At 46.1% G+C, this 26,341-nt stretch overlaps 1 protein-coding gene across 1 annotated transcript in view; it reads left to right on the forward strand.

Moving 5' to 3' along the window:
• Positions 1-17,880: 17,880 nt before the first annotated feature.
• Positions 17,881-26,341, forward strand: part of TRMT5 (tRNA methyltransferase 5) — a 67,610-nt gene continuing 59,149 nt past the window's right edge. The window contains exon 1 of the mRNA XM_075104155.1: positions 17,881-17,884. The gene's annotated coding sequence lies outside the window, so the exon portion shown is untranslated. The remainder of the gene's footprint in view (positions 17,885-26,341) is intronic.

The following is a 26,341-nucleotide window of genomic DNA, read 5'->3' on the forward strand; positions in this document are numbered from 1 at the left end:
CCAACTTTAGGGTATTTAAAAAAAAAAATCTGGATCCTGATCTGAAATCTGTGGCTTGGGCTTGTTTCTAAACATTTCTTTTTCTTGCAAAAGAGAAAAGGCATCATATGGTAAGCCATGGTAGAACACTGGAGCTCTGCTTGCTTACAGGGGACTACCTTGGCACGCCTTACATTCCAAAAGGTGGGTATGCTTGCTAGATACAAGACTGAAAGTCAGAAAAAATGGGAAATCCAGTGTTCCCAAACACTGATGCACAAACCATTTCTCAGCGATACACCAGAGCAGTTCCTGACTCCTCTGTGTGAAGATCCCTGATGTCCTGAGCAAGTACCTCGACGCAGACTGTCAGAGGATGCTGCCTGGGTGCAGCCTCCTCCCTAGCAGCTCAGGGAAGCAGTTCTTCCCCAGCAACCACCAATCTGCACCATGAGGACTGTTGGCCTGTGTGGTCACCACCTCCAAAATAATAAGGCCCAGAACACAATACCCTTGCCCCAGCCCATAGCCGGTCTCATGACAAGGGGCAGTCCCCATCACGTGGGCTGACGCAGGACAAGCATCACCTGAGACAGCCCAGGTCTCGTGAGAGGGCCATGTCCCCCTGGTTGGATCAGCTGGTCATGTGAATGCCCCTTACTGCAGGTTTCATCACACAGTACACATGTCAGGGTTAGAAGTTACTCCCTGATGCAGCCAGGGGGTTGCGAGAGTTCCCCAAGCCAGAGCTGAGCAAGGAGGTCAATGGAGGAAAACATGGTACATGGATTTCAACCTGCAATATGAGAAGGCCTGTATTTTATGGGAGGTTATCAGCCCTGCCAGGCACTGCTTGCTATATGCAACCCTCTGAGCCAGTTTGTTACTCCTGCAGCAGAGAGATGGATTAAACCTGAGGGACAGAGGGAACATCTGAGTAAGCAGGGCATGGCAAGACTTAGTGCCTCTCCCAGCACTGAACAGAACCTCTTGCTCTTTTTAGTCAATTTAGTCTCCAGACACGCTGCTGCCCCTGCCCACGGGCTTGTCCAGCCGCTGCAGCTACTGGCAGGACGTCTCCTGCAGGAGCCTCCTCCTTGGCTGCCTCCTTTCCCCGCCATGCTCACGCACAACCCATGGGCAGAGGCAGCAGCTCAGCCCTGCACAGGGGATCAGTACAATTCTCTGGCACAGCAAGACTGGAGACCTGAGTCCTAGATTGTCACCAGTCCCCTACCAGAGTGGGAACAGGCAAGTCCCTTTGCCTGACTGGTGAAATGGGGTGCCCTGCCAGGATCTCACTCTGCTGCTGGTGCGGTATGTCACAGAGCGGGAATCCATCAGTCCACAGAGAGCACTGTCTCTCCAAAACACAGCCTCAGCTCATTCTTAGCCCCGCTTGCTTTTATCCTGAACACACATGAGGGCAGGGGCTGTCCCTTATAACATGTTTCTGCCACGCTTTCCTGCACCTCACAGGGGTCTCGGGGCCAGCAGCGCCCAGTCTTTGCTGACCTCATACAACACAGTACTTTGCTCCCTTTGTCTCCATTTTAATGCATTCATGTCCTGTGAGTGTGAACGCTGTCACAGATGGGAACAGACCAAAATTAGGGGTTGTCCTGCAAGACACAGCAAAGGTAGCTCAGTAGAAATCAAGGGTCTACTCAGAATATCTGCACTTTAGAGTTACCTGAGATACATCATTTGTAGCTGTAGCATTCCTAAGCCTTCTGTCCATCTTGCAAACAGCAACAGCTGAAGCCTGGGTAAATCTTCCAGTACGTCTCCAGAGAAAACAAGAGGACCTTATATTCAAGGAGAATGCCTGTCACAGCCTCTCTGAAACAGCTCAGCATTTGATAAGAGTGAGGGAGGAAGCTGACAGTAGGTGGAGATCTTCAGGCTAATTACCTTGAATAATTTGCCTGCAGGTGCAGTGCAGGTGGTCTGAGCCCTTAGGTGTTGACCTAGGAAAAGCGATGGGAAAAGCGATGGGAATCCTGCATCCATCACTGCTCCTGTCTGCTGGGAAGCTGAAAAAAATTCAGATTCCACCTTTTAATCCACAGTTAACAGATTAGGGTTGCTTCTCACCATGTTTTGAAGGAGGAGAAAAAAGTTTGATCCTGTGGAAGAGTTTAACTTGGTTCACTTCAGTAGCTTGCTACATGTCAGCTTTAAAATAGCGCTGAAGTAGAGAACTTACCTGCAGATTAGAAGAGCATTCAGCAGCTAAACACAGCAGGCATTTAAAAAACAAACCAAAACACACATTCTTTCCTGAGGCTGGCAAAGCAGCTAGTGGGAGTCACACCCTCTTGAACAACTGCTCTCTGAAGTTTTAAGATATTCAGGGGGTTTAGTTAGTGACAAACACCCTGCTTCCTCCTGAAATATGCTCGAATTCTTCTCCAGACCACTGACTGGAGGGCGACTGTGACTGCATTAAGTTTTACAGCTATTTAACAGCTCTGTAGTTTAAGCCAATTTCTCAGGACCTGTGAACCTTGAGAGTCACGGTGATTTCTAAGGTGAAGTAGTAACTTATACCAGTGACAGCTAGACTCCTGGATTATCAGAAAAATCTCATTTCTGTCAACAAATAAAAAAGCTACACCAATATTCTGTGCTTTGACATACAGGAACACGTTAAGAAATAAGGTTCTTGGTTTATGCTACATGCCCCACTGGTTTCTAAAACCAGATACATCAGGCATTTTCTAACGTTGCATGTGCAATGCTTGGGTTTTATCCCAAGAAGCAATTATAAGCCTTTCCACACCCAGGGAACACATTGGTCAAGACTCAGACAGGCTGATCCCAAATTCACCAAGAAACTAAAGGCTTTGCTCGCATGCTCAGGGCCAAAATTCTGGGTGGGGGCACACAACAGCTTCCTGGGGAGTTCTCATTCAGCTTGCAGAATGTTCCCTGAAACCCACCATGGACTGAGGATGTGAATGTCCCCCACGAATTTTAGGATGAAAAATTCAAAGTATTCAGAGTCTACTTCAAAATTCACTTTTTTCACAAAAGTTGTCCTCTGGTGTCAAAAGCTGAAATGCAACCTGGAGGTACAGAAAAGGATCAAAAGAAATTACTGTACAAAGAAGGAAAGAGCAGAAGTATTGAAAGCAAAAGAATTCCAGGCTGTTTGGCATATCTGAAATTCATGTTCCTCCTTTACAACCGGGAACCTGCCTTACCATAAAAGAAACCATTGTTATAGCACCCTCTTTGTGATCTGAGGGGCACCTTGTGCTCACAGCAGCCTAGATCAGACCTAAGAGGTGATGGATTTTTAAGTTCTTTGGAGAGGAGGTGAAGGCAAATAGGTTTTGCCTTTGGTGCAGTTACAGGACACTTCTGTAGCATATAACATTTTTATTAATAAATATGTGGAGACTTGTAACGGCTGTGTGTACGTGGGTGTCTTGTCACCTCCTTTGACCCAGATGGCTTCAGAGTGTTTCCACGAGAAGAATACATATGCTGACTTGTAGATAGATGCCACTTCACTGCCGTTCTGTTTATTTTTAGGAAATGCAAACTGATCCCTGTGTGCCAGGACACTGTGGGATCAAACAGCAGGAGGCCGTTTCTTTGCTCACCCTTCAGGCCTTGTGCTCACAACCACGCAACCCGAAAGCTTTTGGTCTTTGCTCTTTTTCAGGATGTGCCTTATGCTTGCCTTATCCCTTGCTGCTCTTGCCCATTCTGCTCTATCGAATAGTGTCAGCCCCATTATTATAGGAAATAGAAATGTTCTGGGAATGTCGATATCCCTCTAGTGTCACGACTTGGATTTTAACCATTTGCCCTGTGCTCTGCTCTGTTTTTTTCAGCTGCCACTAAATAAAGGCGCTGTTTCACAGAAGGGAAGACAGCAGTTACGCCACTACCACTAACCTGAGACCAAACACGCTCTTTGGGAGCCTGTTTTCCAGGGGAACAGCATGCTCTGTCCATCTTCTCCTGCTTCTTGCTGGGTCCACACCAAGCAGAAAAAGGGACCTTGGACATATTATAAATGGCATGAGCATAATCAGGCAGCCCCTATTTTTTGTCATGATGTTTTCATACCACGAGCTCAGTCTGAGCTTTCTCCTATACAAACCTCCTGGGGGATTTTTAATCTTCCTGCTTGTTTTTGTTCCATCTGTCTTTTCAGAGAGTCCCTGAGGAATATTTATTATTTCTTTGGAATCTGCTGTCTCTTTCATAAACTCTTTCTCACTTCTCCTATAAAAACATAACCAGGAAAGAACTCCTTCCAGTTTCCAATTTAATTTTATTCCTGGGCAGTTCATACCCAGTTGTTTCCATGCTGTGGTTGTGCCTTAACTTGAGTAGCTCTTTTCCATCCCTTGTGTTCTCCCCCACAATGTGTGAAAGGTAAATTATTTCTTTTCAGGTCTCCTCACATTTCTTTTTGTTTCAGATGGGCTGTCTTGAGCTTATCACAGGCCACTTATAAACAGTTTATGAGATCCCCTTCAAAGACTTCAGCATGTGTCAGGATATGAGCTAGATACGACACACTGGACAAAAGGCACGTACCACAAGCAGCCTCTTTATTAGTGGATGGTGCATTTTCAAGCTGAAAGCCATCTCTTTAAATGAGTACAAGCCTTCTCTTGCACTAAGGGCAACGCTTTTCTCTTCCTGTCTTTTGTATCCACCACTATTTTTCCAGATCTCAGAAAGAAGACATGGCTGAATCTGCTACATCATTCTGAACGCCATCTCGTCATGCAATAGTAATCTTTTTAAATGATTGAATTTAAATTTCTGGCATTCTCAGAAACTGGTGCTATCATATTTTTTTCTATCAAGAACTGGATGAAGGTCAGAGCTTGGCTGTAGGTTTAATTATGCTTAGTTAATCCATTTATGGAGGCGTACATAAAGCCTCTTCTCCTTTTGTGCCTAGTAAGTGGTAGAGTGATTGCTTAATGAGCAATTTCTGCCAGTACTTGGACCAGTTTTAACACCTATACCTCTATGAGATCTGGAAAAGAAATCCTGATTCCTTTTCAGAAAGAGTTTTCCTCCATTTAGAGGTACTGCCCTGTGCTGGCACTAGTCTGAGGACAATTCAGAGAACTTACTTGCACTCCACCTTTGTCTTCAGCCCTTTGCCCTCAGCCCTTTGCCCCTCCACACACACCCCTATGATAGCCATGTTTGCCATCATTCCTCATTTTATAATTTAATGTTGTTTATCAAAAATGCTCAGTAGGCAAGCAGGAATCCATACTTGCTCCACAAAAGCCCAGATTCCCCGAACCTCGGTACAAGTCTCAACCGCGCTGCACTTTTCCTCTCCTGGAAGCCTATCACAGGAGGAAGTTGTTATGGCTGTTTCTGGAGGCAAAAGGAGTCATGCACAGCAAATGGGGTGCAAGTACCTGCCCTCCCAACCCTGGACCACATAATAAAAAGGGAATTTCCACCAGATTGTTGTGAACACCTTTCCTCACTCTGGCCTAAAGAAATTCAGTGTGGTCAGTAATTCCTTTGTTACTTTGGCTACTCAGTCTTTGGGCTCAAACCCCAGAGATTCAGTTATGAATTCTTCTTTAAGCCCCTTTTGGACAGATTCCTCCATCGCTGCCACCACTTAAAGACTTCATCTTGGAACCCTTGTTCTCTGCCTGTTTTCACATGCCTGCATCCACTGCCTGTATGTGCTCCCAACGGTTACTTTTGGTTGCCAACGTACCTCCTCTCCTGCTGTTCGACTGCCAAGACCTAAACCCATGAACCCCCATGAACTGACTCTTCAGCTTTGTGTCACCTCCTTCTCTAGCCCATGTTGGGGGAGAAGCTTGCATTGGGCACTTCTGAAATTCTGTTCTGGGTTGGTTTGTATGGTTAAAGGCTTTTTCTGCAGCCAGGATTTTTTGTTGTTGTTGTTTAATTGCAAAGTGAAAGACTGTAACAGAACTTTTTCCTCCTTTTATAAGGCAGTGCAAATTTTCTTGTTTTATGGGGATTGAGCAATGTTTCAAGTCACAAGCTACCAAGTATCCCCTCTCAGCAGCACTACTTTCAGAATGATCTACTTGCATATTCCTCTGTAAAAGCTGCTGCTACTTTTAATGAATAGCTGCAAAGACCAAGTCATGTTCTGTAAACCATTTCCACAGCCTCTTGGAGTGGCTGTTTTTCTTTTGCTGATACTGAATGTCAAAGCCCACTTGTGAATTTATAAATAGATCCATTGCCAATTCATCCTGGAAGACCTCACTGTGCCAGGAACACACATTTCCTCTGCTTCTCTACCCTTTCAAGTAGGGCATCTCCCTTCCCTCCACTTCAAGCTTTTGACTCTTCCCAGGCCAGCTTAGGTTAGTGGCTGGTGCCAAACTATACACCAAGGACTTGTACAAAGTGTAGATAATTCAGCTTATTTTTTTTTTTTCTATCTGGAGTAAATCTTGCAGCAGCATCAAAGCTGGGCTACTCGGGTTCATGCTTACAAACCCATCTGTGTTCATCCTTCCCAGCCAGACTTTTAGACCATTATGTTGAGCTATGCTGAAAAACCTTGGAGGACTCTCCCTCCCAGTGGAATTTTGCATTATTTGAGAAAATAAAACCTCCCTTATTCACACTTCTCAGAGTTAATGACAGGTACAGAAAAGTGCTACAAACATCTTGTTTTAGCCAAATTCTCTATCTGGCCCAGCTCCCACATCAAGAAGGCTGACTTTCACTGTCCTCTGTGACCCTTCTGTCACCTTAGTCAGGCGATTTTTCAGCTCTCAAAAAGCAATTGCAAAATCAGGAATTAATTTGCTACCTCATCATCTTCTGCACTAACAAGCGCTATATAACTGGAGGAATATACAAAAATAAATCAGTCCTTTTTTTAGACCATGTTTTTAGGCTTTTTCAGGTTACATTAATCTATTTTTAGACTAAATAACTAACCTCTTCACCCACCTACTGCTGGTTAGGATAGCAGGAGGATTGTGGAAAAGGATGTACGTAGTCTATGTTGAGATGTGAGTGTACAGGGCAGCCTTTCATCCTCCGTTCCAGCTGCCAGTACTCTTTGTGCCGAAGTTGTGCATCGGGAAAGGGCATAGTGGAAAAAGCATATCTGGATGTAGCAAAGGGAGGAGAGGACCAGCAAGCACCACGTTTCCTTCCATGTAAAGTTAAAGCAAAAAATGTAGCATAGCTGAGTTTAAACGTGTGCTGCCATTCACTTGTCAAGAAGGTCCACTGTGCTCCATAAAAAATGGTAGGTCCTGTAAGGCAGCATGATCTGAGATGAGTCTGGGTTTTGGTTCAAAGTTTGAGTTTGTATTTTGGAAAGAAAATAACCCCAAGATTCTAAAGTAGTCAGTGACGCAGCTTTGGTATATGGTGTAAAATGTCTGAGCAGATGAAGTGATGGCGTATTAAATGGTACTTTAACATAGAAAAAGCCATAGTGAGAAGCAGGGACTAGATGTAAAAGCCAGGGAATTCCACATGCGCATCTCTGCACACGCGTTTAAGTGGGGGCCCTTAATCATTGGAGCAACCCCCAGAGGGCAGAGGTGGCTTGGTTTGTCTCTTGTCATCTCTTCAGATGAAGGGATGGAGCTTGGGGTGGGGGTAGGGGACAGTTACATGTTAGACAAACACAACATAAGCTTTAGTCAAATGTAAGCTATTTAACTCAGAAAGAAGGTAAAACTGGGTGAAATTTAATATCTGAGACATGAGAGTAGATGTTAAAGTCTCTCTGGACTTCAGTCTCTCTGTTCATATACAGTCAAGGATTTTCTGCGTTAGAGCCAGTTTTTCCAGTGGAGCACCTTGCTTGAAAATCTTTTGGGTCTTTTACTCCTTTGGGACACAACTCAAACACTGCTTATCTGACCTTGCCCGCTTTGCTATTTTCTTTTTGAGAACCTGGTAGGGAACATATGATCCTGTAAAAGCGTTGTGGCATGTCCCCGTTACTGCCACAGACAGCCTATTACATACCACCAAAAAAAAAAAAATCAGTGCAAAGGGAGATGAACACTTTATAATTAAGACCCCTTAAATAGTTTTCCTGGCTCCGTTTTACAGAATGTGAGTCACCCTGGCTCAAGTTGGGAGGAATCAGTGTTCAAACCTGCAGAGATATTATCTGCCTTTGAAATACTTAGGAAAACTCTCAGCCTTATTTGGAAAAGTGAAATCTGCCATGATAACCAAGGCCTTGATTTACTGGGAGACGAGAAGCATCCTAAACACCTTCGCCCTCCAGCTTAACTCCTGCTCTGTCTGTGTGGCACCCTCAGACATCTCATACTTGTTTCCAGACCTCCCCACAATGTCCCAGGCAATCTCCGCAAGGACTAAAGTCCTCTTTCCTCTATTAATACAAGACCATGTTGTCCTGGTTTCAGCTGGGGTAGAGTTAAATTTCTTCGTGGTAGCTAGTATGAGACTGTGTTTTGGATTTTTGCTGGAAACAGTGGTGATAATGTGGAGATGTTTTAGTTGTTGCTAAGTAGCACTTACACTGGTCAAGGATTTTTCAGCTCCCCGTGCTCTGCCGGGTGCACAAGGATCTGTGAGGAGACACTGCCGGGACAGCTGACCCAAACCGGCCATATGACGTCATGCTCAGTATATAAAGCTGGAGGAAGAAGAAGGAAGGGGAGGACATTTGGAGTGATGGCATTTCCCTTCCCAAGTAACCGTTACGTGTGATGGAGCCCCGCTTTCCTGGAGATGGCTGAGCACCTGCCTGCCCACGGGAAGGAGTGAATGAATGCCTTGTTTTGCTTTGCTTCCACGCGCAGCTTTTGCTTTACCTGTTAAACTACCTTTATCTCATACCATGAGGTGCCTCACTTTTACTCTTCTGATTCTCTCCCCTGTCCCACCAGGGGGGAGTGAGCGAGCGGCTGCGTGGGGGTTGGTTGCTGACTGGGGATAAACCACGACACATGTAACACATGGTCCTACATCAGTGATAAACGCGTGGATGCACGGCCCTTCTCCCATGCCTCCCCTTCAGGACCAGGGCCGCAGTGCTGGGTTCAGGCTCTGGGAGGGAGGGAGGGAACACAGATACTCCCCTTACCAGCCGTGGGGTACCTCTACCCCATAAGCCAGCATTCTCTGATGTCAGCCTCCAGCACACAGGACAGGGTGAGAGCTGGACTGGCAGGTCACATGCGTGGATAAAGGACACTTTGGGTCTTCAGGCAGGGACTGGGCTGGAGTGGGGGTGTGTGGGACACCTCTGACCAGAGGGGTTTTGTTGGTGGCACAACCGCATCCTCCCTAAGACTGCCACCCTGCTCTTTGCTGTGGACCCCAAACACCAGTGGTTCCCCAGCAGCATGAGGTGCCAGCAGGATTATAGTGCTGGGTTCATGGGGCAGAATAGACCCTGTGGTGCTGTGCTGTGACAGCAGGAATGGCACCCTGGGCAGCCGGGGCTGGGAGATGGGAGCTGGCGGGGTGTGCGTAATGGTTCTGCATCCAGAAGACTGGCAATGTATCATTTAACATTTACACAGTCACCAGTAACACAAGACCTGGCAGCTCCTCAAAGATGAGCAAAGATTTGGAAATCAAAGGTATTTTTAATTCCCAAGCATTTTCATCGTAACCGCTAGGTGTCTTTGACTGTATTCTGCAAGGAGAATAAGGCAACCAGAAGTGTGTAAAAATGGTGGAGAAACCACCAAACCACCCTCCTCAGTTTGACACAAATTTTTTACCATTTGCTAGAGGATGGCTACACCCCTCCTGTTAAAATACGGAATGTGGACAATGAACAATTTCACATTTAGAAGCCAACTTTTCATCAGGGTTTATCCTTTTGATTTGGAAACTAGCTCATTTAAGCTGGAAAATTCTGTGAAATGTTGCAATAAAAGAGGCTCTATTTTTGTATTAGCTAAAATATGCACGCACAGAAACCCAAGCCATCCAAAAGCAAGCAAACAAAGAAGTGCCCAGCCCGTAAGCTCCGAGTTGCTTAAAATTTCTTATTTCAAGTACAAATGCCACATAGATCCTTGCCATCTCTAATAATAATGCAAGCTGCCACCCAACAACAGCATAACATTTCCACTAGGCAGTATATTTTTCCCTGTGAAACATAACTTAGCGAATGTGGCTTCAGCTGCCTAAATGTCATCTAAGTCTGTTGCAATCTGCTGTAAAATTTCAAGATACTAGTCATATGTCATAAACTCACAACAGTTTCTGAATTTGCTTTAGGACTAAAATGTTCCTGGGCATAAACAATTCACTAAGGAAGAAATCCTATCCTCTGTTTTTTTCCTGATTCCCTAGAAGTAGCTTCTTGCTGATTATTTTTTCCCCACTTTCTTGCCTACTTCTCTGCATGCCATTTTGGTTTATAAATCAGATCCAGCCCAGTTCCAGCGATCAGAAATGGGAGTATCTTGCTTTTCTGTATTGCAAAGTAGAGCAGTAATTGCACATATTGTTTGAGGAAGAAAAAAAAAAAAGGAGAATCTGAATCCAGGATAGGCTTCTGGCCAAAGCAGCTCAGATTTTCCATCTCATCTGCAACTGAGATATGAAAAGTGCAGGTTAGGGCTGGGCAGCAACCTCCAACAGCAGAAGCCCTGTTTCTGGCAATCTTTCCAAAGTTTGTGTGCGTGACCAGTTTTGGGCTTTTAGACCAAGTACATTAAAACTAGGTACAAGGAGGATACACTCAGACATTGAATCAAAGTTTGAGGGGAAGGCAGGGTTTTTACATTCATATGAAGCCCACATATACTTGCTGGCAGGTATTTATAGAGCATGACTGTATGAACTGTGATCTACAGTCAAGAAGTGGGATAAGTTACATGAATTCAGTGCTGCCAGTTCAACATAATTTCCTTTCAACACCATGGCCAAATTGCCTTGATTTTCACAGCTGTAAAATGGGGATAATACTTATCCCTTTTACATGGGATAGTGTTATAAACATTAGTTAAATTATTTGGAGAAGCACCGACTTCATACTGTAAAATTATTTTATCTGTACTGGCTGGTATTACACAGGAGGAGCTGAAATCTAAACCAGGAAAGTGAGGGAGAAAGGAAGCATAATTTCCTGTCGGAATGTGTGACTAAGAATACAAAACCGAGGGACCTTGCGAGAAGAGGTTTTTTCATCCTGCTTTCTCCCCTTTCACCAGGTTGTGCTCATGCAATGCCACGGTCCTCATTTACCCAGTGTGTGAGGAGAGCCCAGTTCTTTCACCTAAAATCAATTTTCCTTAGATTCCAGAGCAGCTATGGTGCTATGTGCCAGCAACTCTCTTCTATCCTGCATGCCCGTGCTGTGTGCTGTTGTCCTCTCTGGTTGCATAAATAAATTAGAGGAGCCACCACGGTACAGCTGAGAAAGCAATGGAAAATCCAGCCAGCCAGGAAGCTTTTTCGTCTTGATTTCTGTGAAGTTCTCCATGTTTGGCAAGCTTTGTAAACTCAGTGGTGGGAACTGAAAAGGAAAAACCATTGCGTACAATTTTTCTGTGACTTGCAAAAGTGAAATAAATCAAGAGATAAAGCAGCCAGGCATCTGCGATACAAGGCTTGGTTTGTGAATGTTTAAAACATTTAATCTCTGTCCCTCTGGCTTCCAGTTCTGGTTGCAGGGACTTCATTATTTTACCTATTTTGTAAGGTATAATCACTTATATTGCAAGAACTTTCTGGCTGTGTTCCATATTCCCCTTTGCATGGCTGGATAAATCTCCATAACGCTGTCCATTGGTCCCTCTTTTCTGCCTTCTGATTTTTCACCTGAAAATTTTCCACATGACACCAGTACAGTCCCCGTTGTCTCCAGTGTGGCCAGCCACGCTGCCTCGTTATTTCCACCTTGTTGCTGCCTCGGCAGAGCTGGGCCAGGTGTCTCCATCTGAGCCACAGTCGCTCTGCTCAGGCAGACGGGCAACCAATATCCCCCACCCAAGGGGCAGGCACGAGGTGAGCTTACCAATGCCACCACGGTCTTGTCCATCCATCCACTGCACCATTGTACATCCCCTTTTCCACCTCTTCACCTGGAGCGATGACAAGTAGAGCAGCTTAGGTTAGCATGGGAGACCAAACAGCCCAGCTGTTTGGTTTTTTTAGCAAATTGATGGAAGACCTGAAAATAGACCCTGATGCCTCACCTTATTCAGGCCCACATGGACTCCTCTCTGCCTCCAAATTCTAGTTATCCCAGGGGTTGTGCAGGGACCCCTGCCCCCAGTAGGTCTCTGTTGTGCCCTTCGTCAGATCTTAGCTACGACTGCTTAATTCTCATTAAATAGCCACGTTTCTTTTACTCTTCTTCCAGAACAAGGAACTTAAGCCTTACAGCATCTCCTAGGAACTTTCAGCTCACCTTCGGGAAGATATTTCTTTCTACTGAAGGGAAAATCTCCCAGTAACTCTCTTCTGCTGCTGGGCACCGAGACCAGAGGCAGCGCTGTGCCACTCCCTCGTAATTTCCTGAGGGACTCGCACATCCCAGGCTGTGTCCTCTACCTTTAGTTTCCTGTTCTCGTTTCAGCCTGTCCGCTTGAATTTATTCAAAAGTGTAAGAAAAAAAACCTCTTGGGACAGTCTGTCCCGCGCTGCACCCACCGCCGTAAAACCTCGGCTGCTGTACTACTGGTTCTTATCAGCCATCACACCTTAAAGTACAGAAGGTGTGTCTAATATTAGCCAGGAAACGTCACAGTGAAGACCTGGACTTTTTCAGCTAATCGGTATTAATAACTTCCTATGTTTGAAGACAGCCCATAGGAAATGCAGCCTGACTCATCTACCCTGTAATTAGAAGAACTCCTCGAAAAAGTGCAGGTGGCTGCACCACAAAGGCACATTAGCCAAGGTATAGAATATGCTTCTGACCAAAGGGCAGATAATAGCAGCAATCATTTCCTTCCACTGATATAATATAAAAAAGCAGTATTTCTGGCAGATTTGGCATCTGGCTGAGGCTGGAAACTCAAGCAGTCATTTTCTTTCTCTCTCTTATCTCACTGAAGGGAAATCTGCAATACACACAAAGCCTTGATTTATTTTTTACACTCTCACAAATTACTGGAAAACAATTATGCAGTGAATTTCATGAAAAACAGAAGATATTTAGGCCTATTTGCTATATAGGTTATACCTAGACTGATTCTTACCAAAGATATTTGTTTCCTGTGTTCATTTTTCCTGCCAAGTTCAGCCATATATCACTTTTATGCATCTGAAGGCCATGGTGTAATGCAATATGAAGCTATGAATGGGATAAAGTTACATATTCTCCATTGATTTTCCATTGTGTCCATTATCTTTAATGCTGGAATGCAAGTTAGTGCGAGGGCCGGAAGCCTCCGCATCTCCGCGCTGACGGCTGCCTTATGAAAACCATCCCCCGGGGGCAGATAAAATCAGCTGCAAGTTGCAGAGAGGAGACAGGAGTCCCCCAAAGTGTCCAGCTTAATGAGGGAAGTGCGTGGCTCACCCGTCTGTAGGAAAGAGAGGAGGAGAAGGTAGGCTCAGGGAGGGGGACATGAGGGGCTGGGAGGAAACCAGAAACAGGCTGGACATGAAGTCATGGGAAGGAAAAGAGAGAGGGAGAGGAAGGGAGCATGACAGATCTGCCCCAAGGCTTCTTAGCAGTGGAGAAATATTTTTTGAATGCGTAACAAAGGAGTAAAAGAAAGAGATTTGTGGTCCCTGATGCTGCTGTGAGGCTGTTGTTCCCTGCTGCAAAGTCCCCCAGGCACCACCAGCATCGCTGCCTGGGAGAGCAGCAGGGCAGCAGCTGAGGGTGCTCAAAAGCCATCATTCCCCAGTCCCAGGTGTTGCGGAAAGCAAGCTGAGGGCTCACTGCCACTGCTGCTCGGCCCCAGGGGTCAGGATGAGTGGGGAGGGTGTTTTCAGGCAGCACAGGAACTTGCCACCATGGCAGCTCAAGCCGAAGGCTGAGCATCGGCACTTGGGTGCGAGGAAGATGAGTGGGACGGGAGGATGCAGCTGCACGGGGAAGGCAGGCCGCTCGGGAGGCTTGCCGCCCAGATGGGCCCAATTGCACTGGGACTAGATGTTAATACTGGCTCTCTAACAAGCTTCTCAAATCGCATTTTTTAAGGCTGTGTGTTAACAGAAAACAACTGTTCAAATTTAGCAAGTTCCAACACCACTTTCACTCTTGTTACGTCTGGGCTGCAGGAGTAAGAAACACCACCGCCACTTAATTTTTCATTCCTCTCGCAAAGGGTTAGAGCGGTTAGTCATGCAAGTGGTCGCCTTGGACGATCCCACGCAAGCAAGCCCAGCAGGATTTCTCCATGTGTGACTAACTGCTCCTCCCAGGAGGCCAGAGCTTTCCCATCAGGAAGGCAAAGGACTCCCCATTTTAGCAGCAGAGCTGTCTGTAATCTTAACTCCGCAGTCACCACTGCTGCCCCTGTAATGTATTTTTAAGATCAGAATTCTTGTGCAGGACAAGTGACCTGTTCATCTTCGTCTGGCCTTTACTGTTCTGGCTACTCTTGGTGACATCTGCGACTAATTCGTGATCTGTGAAACCGAGCTGTGACCAATATAAAAAATCTTTATTAAACCCCTGCCAGGCTGATCAGCAGGCATTTCTCGGGAAAGCTGCTCAAAAAGAGCTGGCTGTGAGTAACTCCATGGGACAACATTTCTGGAATGAGCATCTCATCCTGGCTCACCTTGAAGCACATGAGCTCGCAGCCGTGGACGAGCCGTCTTGCTTCACCTGTAACCCTGGGCACAGAGCTCAGGGACCTTCCTCCAAATTTTCCTTCAGTTATTTGGCCTGGTAGAGAAGAGCTGAAGCTGCCACAGAGCAAAACCTTTCCAGCTAATGCAAGAAAAACCTGGTACCTCGTTTTGCTATTTTAGCAGGGGGAGAGCATGAGCCAGGCTCCTTCCCACCTGCCCCCCTTGCTATATGTTTGCGTATGTGCATGTGCTGCGCAGCAGGACCCCTTTTCTCATTTAAACAGCCAATTAAAGCCTACTTTGGCACTTAGCACATGACATCAACTTGCAGTACTTAAGCTGCCTAGCACAGTGTGAATTTAATTTGATATAGGGGCAACTAATAAAGATCTTGGAAGGCTGCTTAAAGTTCATTAAGCCTTTCCTTTCAACGTACACTTCCCTCCAGTGCAAAAGCTTGCGTCTATTTTATTTTTTTAAAAGCTGTGTTATATCCTGCCACCAGAAAAGGTGCCTGTGTCACATCCCAACAGGGTATATTTAAAGTCTCCCTGTCAAAGTCATGTCAGGCCTTGGTTCTTTGCCCAGAAATGTGCAGAAATTAAAATAAAAGCCCCTTTCCCTGAGTGAGGGGCGAGGAGTGCCGCGCGGGTTGGTGCAAGCAGGCTCCTGAGAAGGGAACTGGGCTTCTGTCACACTGAGCTGCATTCACCCTCCTTCTCCTGAGCCATCCATAATTCCAGATGGCTTTCATAAACAGATGAGGAGGCTTCTCTGAGTTCACTGGTTTAATGAAGCCCGTATGGCTGACTCATGTAATAAGTATTTAATCATGCTGATGAAAATCATTTTAAAAACTTCCACCACACACAGTGCTGTTCCCTGTGCAGCCGTGGAGCTGATAACACAACATCACAGCCAAGGAACCTCCGTTTTCCAGAGTGTCTCCAGGTGCCTGCCTGGACTTTCATCAAGGGGTTATAAATGTGCGCACGAATTTGTGCATTGCCGGCCACTAACAAGGACCCGTTCATCTTTGAAAACAGACATCAAATCACCTACAGAAATGCCACAAAAGGCATCTTTTTTTTAAGCTTCACATTCCCTGTGCAGCTGTTTCAGAGGTCACTCAAGGGTTAACACCTCAGTGTTTATATCTTCTCATTAGTTTCTGTTTGTGCTCTCAAATGCCCATGCCTTAAAAATTTGCAGAGCTTAAGTGGTCTCCATTTGTAAACAGAGAAATGCCACAATACCTTGCAAATACGGAGTCATTGTGGAAATTGTTCCTCTTGTCAGCAGAAGTCATCATCAATGCCACGGAGGATATGGGCCTTCATCGTTTCCAGAGCATGGACCTAAATGAATGCATATAAGTCCATTACGTGGCAACTGGTGGGCCATACCATTTTAGTACATTTTAAGCCAGCTCCAAAAAGTCAGTCCTCCTCCTTTCCTCCAGAGAAAACCCAGAGCTGATGGTCCCTTCAGAGCAGGAGGCCTGCAGAGGGTGGGGGTGACCCTCCCTGGGGCAAGGCTGGGGGCCTTAGACCTCTTCTCATGTGCTGTTGTCACCCAAATAGTCCCGTGTGGGCTGGAAGGCTCAATGTCAAGGTTTGAACTTGTTCCCTGGGGGGCAAGGTCCATAAATCGCTACCTTGGAGGGTCAGAAAGGGCTGGAAAAGTCAATGAGGTCTGAGAATGAGATAGGCCACCTTGCATGGGCTGTAGCACTGAGAAAGTTCAGGGTGCTCAGCCAGGTACAGAGTCTGTTTCCATGAAAGGCTGAAAGAAGAAACATTAACTCTAGGGCTGGATTTGTGTTGTCCTATTTGTCCTTACCCTTACAACTGGCTCATCACCATTCAGCACGTCCACTGACTTCAGAGAGCTCTGGGAAAAGGAAGATGATGAACCCCATACAGTTCTGCGCAGGCTCCCGGCCGCCGAGGGTGGTACACCTGGTTTTATCTGCATGGGATTTTGTGGATCAGTCCAAATTTTGACAGGCAGGCATTTTTTATCATCAGTTGAATTAATTTAATTTTAATGTTGGGGCAAGGCCACTTGAAGAGCTTTTATTTGCAAGATTATCCTTTCCAAATTCTAGAAATGTTGACGTTGTGTTGAAGGTGTGTTTGCAGTATGTTATCAGTTACAAGATCACTTACATCCTGATGGGGGAAAGGCTTATTTTCTGACATGAGACCAAACAAAATCTCCACTTTGTGTCATTAACAGTTAGTAAGCAATTCTTTGTGCAAATCACTGAGGTGTAGCACAGTGTTCATGGCTTTAGAAACTGGGCTTATTTTAATTGCCCTCACTTGATTTTACAATAGACATTTTTTCACTTCTAGACATTCACGTGTTGAAAAGATACCAATATAGGCTGAACAGAAAGATGACTGTGATCCTGCCTCATCCACTTATAAACGGTGTGCTCAGGAATTACCCCACGCTTTCTGAGTGACTGAGATGCCCTTCGGGCATAGTAGGTGCTGCTATAAATAGTTATTCCTTGGTCGTTAGTTTTTAAGTCTTCAAGATTGGGAAGTCTTCTGGTTAACTTTGAATCATATTGCTGCAGCACCTAGATATACTCAGCTCCAACTAGCTGGAACGTGACAGTCTTTAGAAGCTTGATAATGAAATCCAGCGTTCATTTTATACAAGTGCTTCATCCTCCCATTCATGAGCTTATGAATTTTGGAGCAAGTGCAGGAATTCTGCACCCCTTCTTGTATCTTACTTCAGAGCACCTAATTAAGATGTCATCGTGACTTTTCAGAAGAGCACCTTAATTAGAAAAACACTGGAACTGTGGAGAGATCTCAGTTTCCTTGGTTATGACTTCAAACTCCGGAGCTAAAGGACACCAAAAAGAGAGCTTAATGCCTATAAATCTTGCAGTGTGAACTGATTCACGACTCAAAGTGCCCAAGCCCCTAAGAGTCAGGAGACCAACCCTTTAAAATACAGTTTGCTACTATCGCTGGAAACTTTAACCCACTGGCTTCACACTCAGAAGGTTTAAGCTGCAAATGGCATGAGGGGATTTATGTGTTCCTCTGAACAAAATACGTCAGGGTAGGAAAACTTGACCCGACAGTTTTGAGACATGCCTGCCGTAAATAACCAATTGATTGGCTGACTCGCAAAGCCATTAGCAGGCGTGAGGTGCCTGCTGAGATTCAGACACCGCATAAAATGCTGGAGGTGCCAGCAAAATGGACACGGCAATTGGCTATGCGGTCGTCTTCCAGCAGACTGCTCAGGAGGGCTCGTGAAAAATGGAGAGGCTTTCATCTCACTCGTTTCACACCATAGCTCTGGAAGGGGAGCGTGCATGGGATGCAGTCTGTTGTGGGCAAAGGGGAAAGAAAAGAGAGATAAAATGACCACCTTGTGCTTGAGCAGTAAATCATCTGGAAAAGCATTTCAAATGAAGTTAGAGATCGTGCCTTGACAGTTGCAGATGATGAGTCTTTTCTGCTGTAAATCACCACAGCTGCCAAGTGGCACTGGTAGGTCTGAGCTAATGGGGCTTCCCACCCCATGAAAAGTGGCAGCAGCAGTTATGGGAGAAGGGAATTTGGTGACTCAGACCACAGGCTGTGAGGTGAGAGGACCAGAGGTTATGTTCTACTATCTGAGAATGGGTCATTTTTACCTTTTCCCTCCATCCCTTTTCCCTCCCAAAGAATGCACACAATGCACCCTTCTTCACCCTCACTACTGCAGACACACTTTCTGAGCTTGGGTTGTTCTTTTTGCACTGTCCCACCCTGATGGCAAGGGGACAGATAAGAGCAGTGGAAGTCCTCTGGAGCTCTGCCTACCAAGTCTTTGATTCTGGAGAAGAGCAGGAAGTAGGAAGTAGGGCAGACATGAACCTGGTCTACTCCAGACACTCATTTATACCAGTCTGAGGCATATGCACCATGCAACTGAGTAGGCATCTGGGTGTAAATGGCTACATAAACAGCAGCGTAATGACAAACCAGAGCCAGCTCCTCAGGGAGGCTGCGGCTTCGGGCATTAGCCTTGAACAAGCAAAGACAGGGCCTTGTTCCAGTACCAAACATGAGATGAGAAGCGACGGCTGGGAGATAAAAGGCAGGTATGAAGAATGTGGGTATGTGAAAGTACATTCAGTCTGATCCTGCTCAGAGTCTCAAATTCTTTCCAGCCTGATCCCGCTCAAGGAGATAGAGGGCCAGCTCACAAGGACCAGCGCCCTTGATGGGTATCTCCTCCTGTGCTAGCCAGATTGCCTCTTGCACTGGCTTTTAGAGGAGTCAGAAAGTCCTCAGTCCTGGTACTGCCACCACCCAAACCTGTTGGCTCTTTCAGAACCAGAGGGTTCCTCCACTATGTAGGACTTGGTTCCTCCAGACAGTTTTTCATTTTATGGATTGGATTCAACAGCTTTTTGCTGGGCCCGCAAGGGAAGACTTGTTTCCAAATAATTGCATTTACACAGTATGCAAATACACACTGGCCGAGTATTGACATGCTGCTGCCCAGGTGGTTTCCTGGTGGCTCTTAAAACATCAGAAATGATGAGCACCAGCAGAGGATTCATGCGCTTACAGAAAGCTGGCCCTATTCCTATGAACTACAAGACTGTACAAGCGTGACTGTGCCTAAAGTCTCACCAGCTAACCTCAGGTTTTATTATAGTACCCTGCTATCCCAGCAACATCTTTCTAAGAGGTAAAAATATCTCAATCTCCCCACCCAGCTCTAGTCCCCCCATTTTAATGTCATGAACACACATACTTGCATGCAGTGCTGTCAGAAGGAGCATCTACTTGAACAAGCCTTCCAGCAGAGCAATCTGCAGGCCAGTGAGCATCACTGGAGCGATCATCTCATCTGTGCTCAAAGCACTGTCCCCAGAACTCGTGGCATCACTTTAGTAGGACTGTCGTGGTTCAGCCCCAGTCAGCAACTAAACACCACGTACGCCTGTGGGACGGGGAAGAGAATCAGAGGAGCAAAAGGGAAAAAAAAGAATACTTGTGGATTGAGATAAGAACAGTTTAATAATTAGAATAAAATAATAATTATAATAATATTGGTTACGATAATACTAACAATAATGATAATATAAGAAGGAGAAGGGAAAAAGGGAAAAAAACAGAAACAGAAATGATACAACCGCTCACCACCCGCCGACTGACGCTGCCCGTCCCTGAGCTGCAATTGCCGCTTCCCTCCCCCGGCCAGCCCCTCCCAGTTAACATGCTGGGCATGACGTTACATGATATGGAGCATCCCTTTGGCCAGTTCGAATCCGCTCTCTTAGCTGTGCCCCCTCCCCTCCCGGCTCCTTGTGCACCCAGCAGAGCATGGGAAGCTGGAAAAGGCCTTGACCAGTACAAGCACTACGCAGCAACAACCAAAACATCTGTGTGTTATCAACACTGTTTTCATACTAAGTCCAAAGCACAGCACTGTGCCAGCTGCAGTGAAGAAAATGAACTCTATCCCAGCTAAAACCATAACATCAATGCATTCAAAACACTGAGGGCTGGCATTGCTGGAGACTGGTATTCCTGACTCCCCTTCACACCGTTTTGGCCTGTGGTCTCTAAAACTGGAGCTGAAGTAACAGACACAGGAAAAAAGGAAATCAGCTAAATATTTCCCATCTCTGGAATATGGAAAGATGGGCGGTTCCCCGGTTGGATGGGGTGTCTCTGCTATCAGGAAGAAAAGGCAAAAGGAGGTCAAGGGAGAAGGACTTTGTGTCTGAAAACACAGAGGAAACTGCTGCCAAATACTTTGAATTTATTCTCCCTCCTTTTTGTTGTTTTTTTTTTTTTTTTTTAACTGAAATCAGCCCTAGGCAAGGGATTGGAGGCAAGAAGCTGTTGGGATCTTGCTTCTGTTTTGCAGGCAGTAGTTCCTTTGAATTCATGGGCTTTTCATATAAACTCGGGAGATAAGAATGATCATATTTAATAAGAATGGGAGCTCAGCAGTGAATAATAAATGCTTTGGAAACAAGTATCAGAAAGGGAAGAGCAGTTGTCCCACACTCAGCCAGCTTCTAGCCCACAGTACTTTAGGGTCTTCTGAAGACAGATGTTGTATCCATACAGCTTCTGCAGTGAACAAGCACTTTCACTTTTGCTTCCTTTAACCTTGCTGTTGGGCAATTTTCTTAGGCACCATCTAGGCCTGGTTTTATGGGATAAAGTCAATAACAGCTCCATGTTCACTTCATAACCACTGAGGGCTCGATCCGTGTCCCCTCCTTGCTAGCTTCTTCCCAAGAAGTGTCTTACTCTCTTTGAAGCGCCCATTCTTTTGGAAACATAACACTATATTTTGTACAAATATTTTGCTACAGGAGAGAAAGTACTTGATTTTGGAAGTGTCATTTTAATACACACAGCGCGAATGTTTATAAATACATACCTGCACACAGACATGGTGCTTGTCAAAACACATTCAAAGGATACCTAGGTCCTTTCACATTACATACTCGGAGTGAAAATAACCAGCTATATTTAACCCAGATCCAAGCCCAGACTAAATTATTTTAAAGGTCAATTAAAGAACAGAAAATCTCACTAGCTAAGAGATAAAAAGCTCCCATTCTTCTGCAATTCCAAGAGCTTTAACAGAACTAAAGCACGGAATGAGAAATTGTAATTAAGTACAATTTCATATAAAAGCCATTGACAACTCCAAGTTTCTATACCTGCCAAGACCTGAATTCAGATGACGGCATTTGGCCTACAGCAGTTGATGGAAACTCCATCACTCACCACGCTGATGTAGTTATTTGGAAACCAACGGCTCTTGGCAGAGAAAATACATTTCAGCTTCTGTTGAATGACTGCACATATGATGAGCAGAAGATGAGATAGACCAATAACCGGTGCTCAGATTTGGATTATGTTTTGGCTGGTGCTTAAAGTTCAGGTCTGAGGCCAAGTGAAGGCTAGAATTTAGCCTGCAATGTAATCCTGAAATCACATGGACTCTTTTCCTCAGGTACTGAACTCGGTGGCAGAAACCTGGGGGTATTTTCTCCCTTGCGATTGCGAGTCCGTCAGTTTGGCAGGCGCCGCTGTGCTTGCTGCATTCCTGTTGGCCCTTTGTGAGTCAGTTCTGGAAAACTCTTATTTGACCACAACTGGAAAAGAAAGAGAGAAAAAAAACCAAGCCAAAACCCACAGATCGAATATGTAAGACTGATTCGAACCACGAAGTCCAGCTTTCTACCCTGACAGCCTGCATGATCTCAGCTCAGAGATCCCACTGCAGTCCCCGCAACAGCCACAAACAGCCAAAAGAAGCACTCGCGGAGCTGAGACCCCGCTGCAGTCACCCAGCATCAGCCAGGCGGGCGATAGCAGTCCAACCTGGAGAGCAATGATCTCAGCGAGCCAAATCCCTGAAGAAACACCGCTATTTGTTCTCTCTGGCTGCTTGGAAAAGCTATTTCCAGAACTTAACTCAACACCTTCCTTCAACCTCAGAACACCTCCTTGGGTAAACATAATCACCTTCCAGGTTTGGGCCTTAGACAGAAAGAGATCAGTCCACATAGGGATGATATTTAGCACAGGTCACAGTTTAAAATGCCATCAAAAATATCTGGAAGGGCATTCATGTTTCAGCTTTGCCATCAGCCCTAAGGTGACGACGCCTCAGCGCATCCACTCAAGGCGTGGATTTGCGATGTGCACCAGAACATTTGTGCAATACGCAGGAACGACGGCCCAGCTCCATTTCTTGTGTAGGCTGCGATTTCTTAACGTCTCCAACACATTGGGAACCCATTCGAAAAGCAGTGATGGAAAACTTGGAAAGCAAATGGAAGTGAAGAAAAGCCCTTGGTGTAATTTTACAGTGTGTGAAAGACTTAAAGCAAGAAACACAACCAGATGCCACAAGGAAACTACTTTCAATTAGTTCTGCTTTGTGTTATACCTACTGATGAAAAATAAAAACAAATTCATTCTGTCAACAGCTCTATCTATAGCATAATCCTTAAATGAACTCATCCGTCAAACTGGTCTCCTCTGGCAAAACATATTACAATCCCTGTTTCTCAGCTGTGTGAATCAATCATCTGTTTCCCAAACCCATTGGTCAACATCTTAGGAACCCAATATATTTTTATTGCGCTAAACTAGCCAGTTGCAGGGCACCAACTTCACCACAGCACCTGTGAACAAAGTGTTCATCTATTAGCAAACTGCGATTTCAGGGGAGCTATTCCCCCATCAAGGTTACATGGGAAATGCGCCTGACCTGGAATAAAAGCAAACCTCAGCCTTCTTGCCCCAGCAGCATACACGGGATGTGCTGCTGCTCACGGCTGGGCAAAACAAGAGCACCGAAGAATAAACCAGTTTTTTCTAGGTGGACAGTTTAGAAAGTGATGTTCGAACTAGAAGATACGCAGGTATACGTATGCATTTTTAAGACAAAGCTAATGGTTCACATTGAAGTCGCAGCAGCAGAACCCCACCAAACACATAGACATCACTGGCCGTATTCAGTCACGTTTGCAATATTTCTCAGTGTGTACGCTCCCCATCCTCAGTGCAGGCGGACCTTGAAGTGGGGGGTCCCTTCCCAGGGCTCTGAAGGCTGCTGCAGCCCAAGAGCACAACCTCCTTCAAGCAAAGGGATCCTGTGAGAGGAAGACCTGCTCTCATTCCCATGTCATTGATGGGAATATGCAGGTACAGCCATACTCCGACCTGGAGGCACAAAGGGAAGTAGGTGTGGGGGTTTCCAAGGGGTTTGGTGCCTGACCTCCCATGCCAGGCTAAGAGGCAGAATTGGCCAGGCTGAGATGATGCGTGCTGTGCTCTGCGTGAGCCACGTCAGGACAGAGCGGTCAGAGAACAACTTTAGGCATTGTCACCGAGGGCTGAAACATGCCTCAAAGTCATCCTCGAAATCCTGTTTCCCACCAAGGCTCACTCGTGCTGTGAGCAGACACTTGTGCAGTTGGTGCTTCTGGCTTCACGATATTGGTTGATAGAAAAATATACTAAAAGTGTAATGCAAACCTGGGTGTTTCTTGCAGGTGTATTAGCTTAGCCAGGCAAACTACAGGCCACCTCATGAAAGCTTATTAGTTCGTTGTATTTTAACTATTAAAATGACAACTTTTATGAAATTTACTGGGGATCCCACAAAATAATTTATCATACACGTACCAGCACAGTCAGGGAAATTTTGCTTCTGGCTTTGAAATTTTTTTATGCAAGTCTTTACAAAAAGCCAAACCTGTCAGAAAGACCTGGGTAACATTTTCCTGAATCCTGGGGTGGAAGCAGAATGGCAGAGGACTCTCCCCACCAACAAGGAGATCTTAGAGACGTCTGTTATTGATCAGCTTGGATCAACATGAAAAGTGCCCAGAGAAGTACCTCTGAATACACTGCAGGATCAGAGCAAGTTACGAGGCTTCAATAAAAATAGAACATGAACTTTCTAGCCACATTTTTAACAATATCTGAGTTTATTGAAAGGCTGGGCACGTTGGAGGAAAGTGAGATACATCCCCACTGTGGCAACTCCCCAGTGTAGCAACCTGCCTCCTCCAGGATGAAGACTGACCACGGGCAAACTCAAGGGACCTGTGCGCCCACTTCAGCAGGTACTAAGTCTCAGCTGCAGGAGAACGTTGAAGGTGGTGTGTATAGCTATCAATAAATTTCACTGTTGAAGGCAGAAAAGTCAACAGGATTCATAGTTTGGTGTGGATTTTGACAGCTCGGGCATGCTCTGCCCAGGGCTTCCAGACCCAGCTGGTCTCGGTGCTGGGCCTGGCAGCCCCAGGAGGAGGAAGGGAGGAGTTCTGAGCTGAAACCAAAGTCAGACTTCCCCAAGGAACAAAGCCACGTCTCCCAGACACGCATACGCTGGGGGAATCTTGGGGCAGACAGGTGCCTGGCCCGCATCCGCACGTGGGGACAGACCAGGAATTTTCTGAGTTAAATGTCTCCAGCACCAATACCCTTGGGAGGAATGAAAAGTTGCCAGCAGAGCTGGCTGAAAAACAAAGCAAACAAGGCATGTATCACTGGAGAGTCAAATAATCCCTGTGCGGCGAGCGAAGTCAAGTTCGAGGAATGAAACCTCACTGCTCACAGGCAGCGGCTGCTGAGGGCATGTGTGCTGTGAAACCAGCCTCTGGAAAGTCATCTGGTGTTCATCTTGCCTAAACCCAAAAATAACCACCCCAAATCCCCTGGCATCACCATGGAGAAGCAGCCTCAGTATCTGTCCTCTGCCAGAGGAGCCACACACACAGAGCACACCAGTGCAAGCAGCGGAAGGGATGCACTTAGCTCTGCTGGGAGCTCGCTCCCTACTGAAGGTCCTGCTGTGATTCCCTGCCCTGCACCACGGGAGAGGCCATCCGCCCCGCTTGCCCTCACTGGCTTATTGTTCAACAGCTCATCTGTAAATGAAGCTGAAAGATCTGCTAAGGGCATCACCAAATCCAAGCATTCAAGCCCCTGAGTCAGGCCCACACCCTGCTCATGATCTGGTATTGAACGCCCTGAGGTTTTTGACGAGGACGCACTGAGCATGCCTCTGCTGTGCTTCCTATGCCCCAGATCTGCTCTACAGTCACAAGAAGTAAAAAGATTATTCTTTTAAAAAATTAAATTCTTTCTACTGGCATAACCTCTGAGCCTAAAGCCTCTGTATGAGTATCAGGTATTGCTCATTCATACTGGAGCAGTGAAAATTGGCGACGTGGCACAGTTCTGCTGCTCACCCTGGGACTCCGCAGTCAGATTTCGGTGCAGACATGGGATCACTTAAAAAAAAAAAAAAATCCACATCAGTGCCATTAACAAAGTATCAAGCAGATACTTGAACTCTGATAGAGATAAACAATCTGTTCAAGGAAAGGTGAAAAATACCCTCGATGTTCATAGCATTTTCCAGAAAGAAAAAAATAATTGTTTAGATGAGGCAGACGCAAGAACTAACATCAAGTCCAGTCCCTGTTGGTCACTTCTCAAAATCTCCAGGGGAAGACGGTGGGTGTGGGGGGACAGATGTGGGCCTGGCTGCAGGGCTGGGGCTGCTTTGGGCTTTTTCCACCACAAGGGTGCTGGGGGCAAGGGCAACCTTTTCCTAGCTCAAAACCACCTTTGTCTTGCTGAGGTTTTTTGGCATAATCAAAGCAGCTCAATGCAAGGCAAACCATGCAATCCTCAAAAACAGGTTAGATAAACAAGAAGGCAGCTGCTCAGCACGTAACTGTGCTCCCAGCCAGGAGCAGAGCTCCACGGGTGCCCAGGGCACGGCAAGCCCAGCCTGAGCCAGGGAATGGCTTTGGAGTGGGCTGAGGTTGCCCACCGAGGCATCGCTGGGCATGAGCTGTCCCCCCAGCCCAGCCCCAAGTGTTTCATCCTGCTCTGTTCAAAACACATCAATGGATGGGCTGGGGGCTCACCCTGGCAAGGCACGTGGGGACCGTGCTGCAGAGCTCTTGCCCGTACCATCAGGGCATTTGTGCTCCTGGTCACTGCATCCCGCTGCCCTGAACACTTGTGCCCTTCACATCCTGGGATGGCGTCGCCCCCAGGCCCGGTGCTGTGACAAGCTATAAATATTCCTCCCAACCTTCCCTCAT

This window comes from Phalacrocorax aristotelis, chromosome 9 (assembly GCF_949628215.1).
Source record: "Phalacrocorax aristotelis chromosome 9, bGulAri2.1, whole genome shotgun sequence".
Taxonomy (NCBI): domain Eukaryota; kingdom Metazoa; phylum Chordata; class Aves; order Suliformes; family Phalacrocoracidae; genus Phalacrocorax; species Phalacrocorax aristotelis.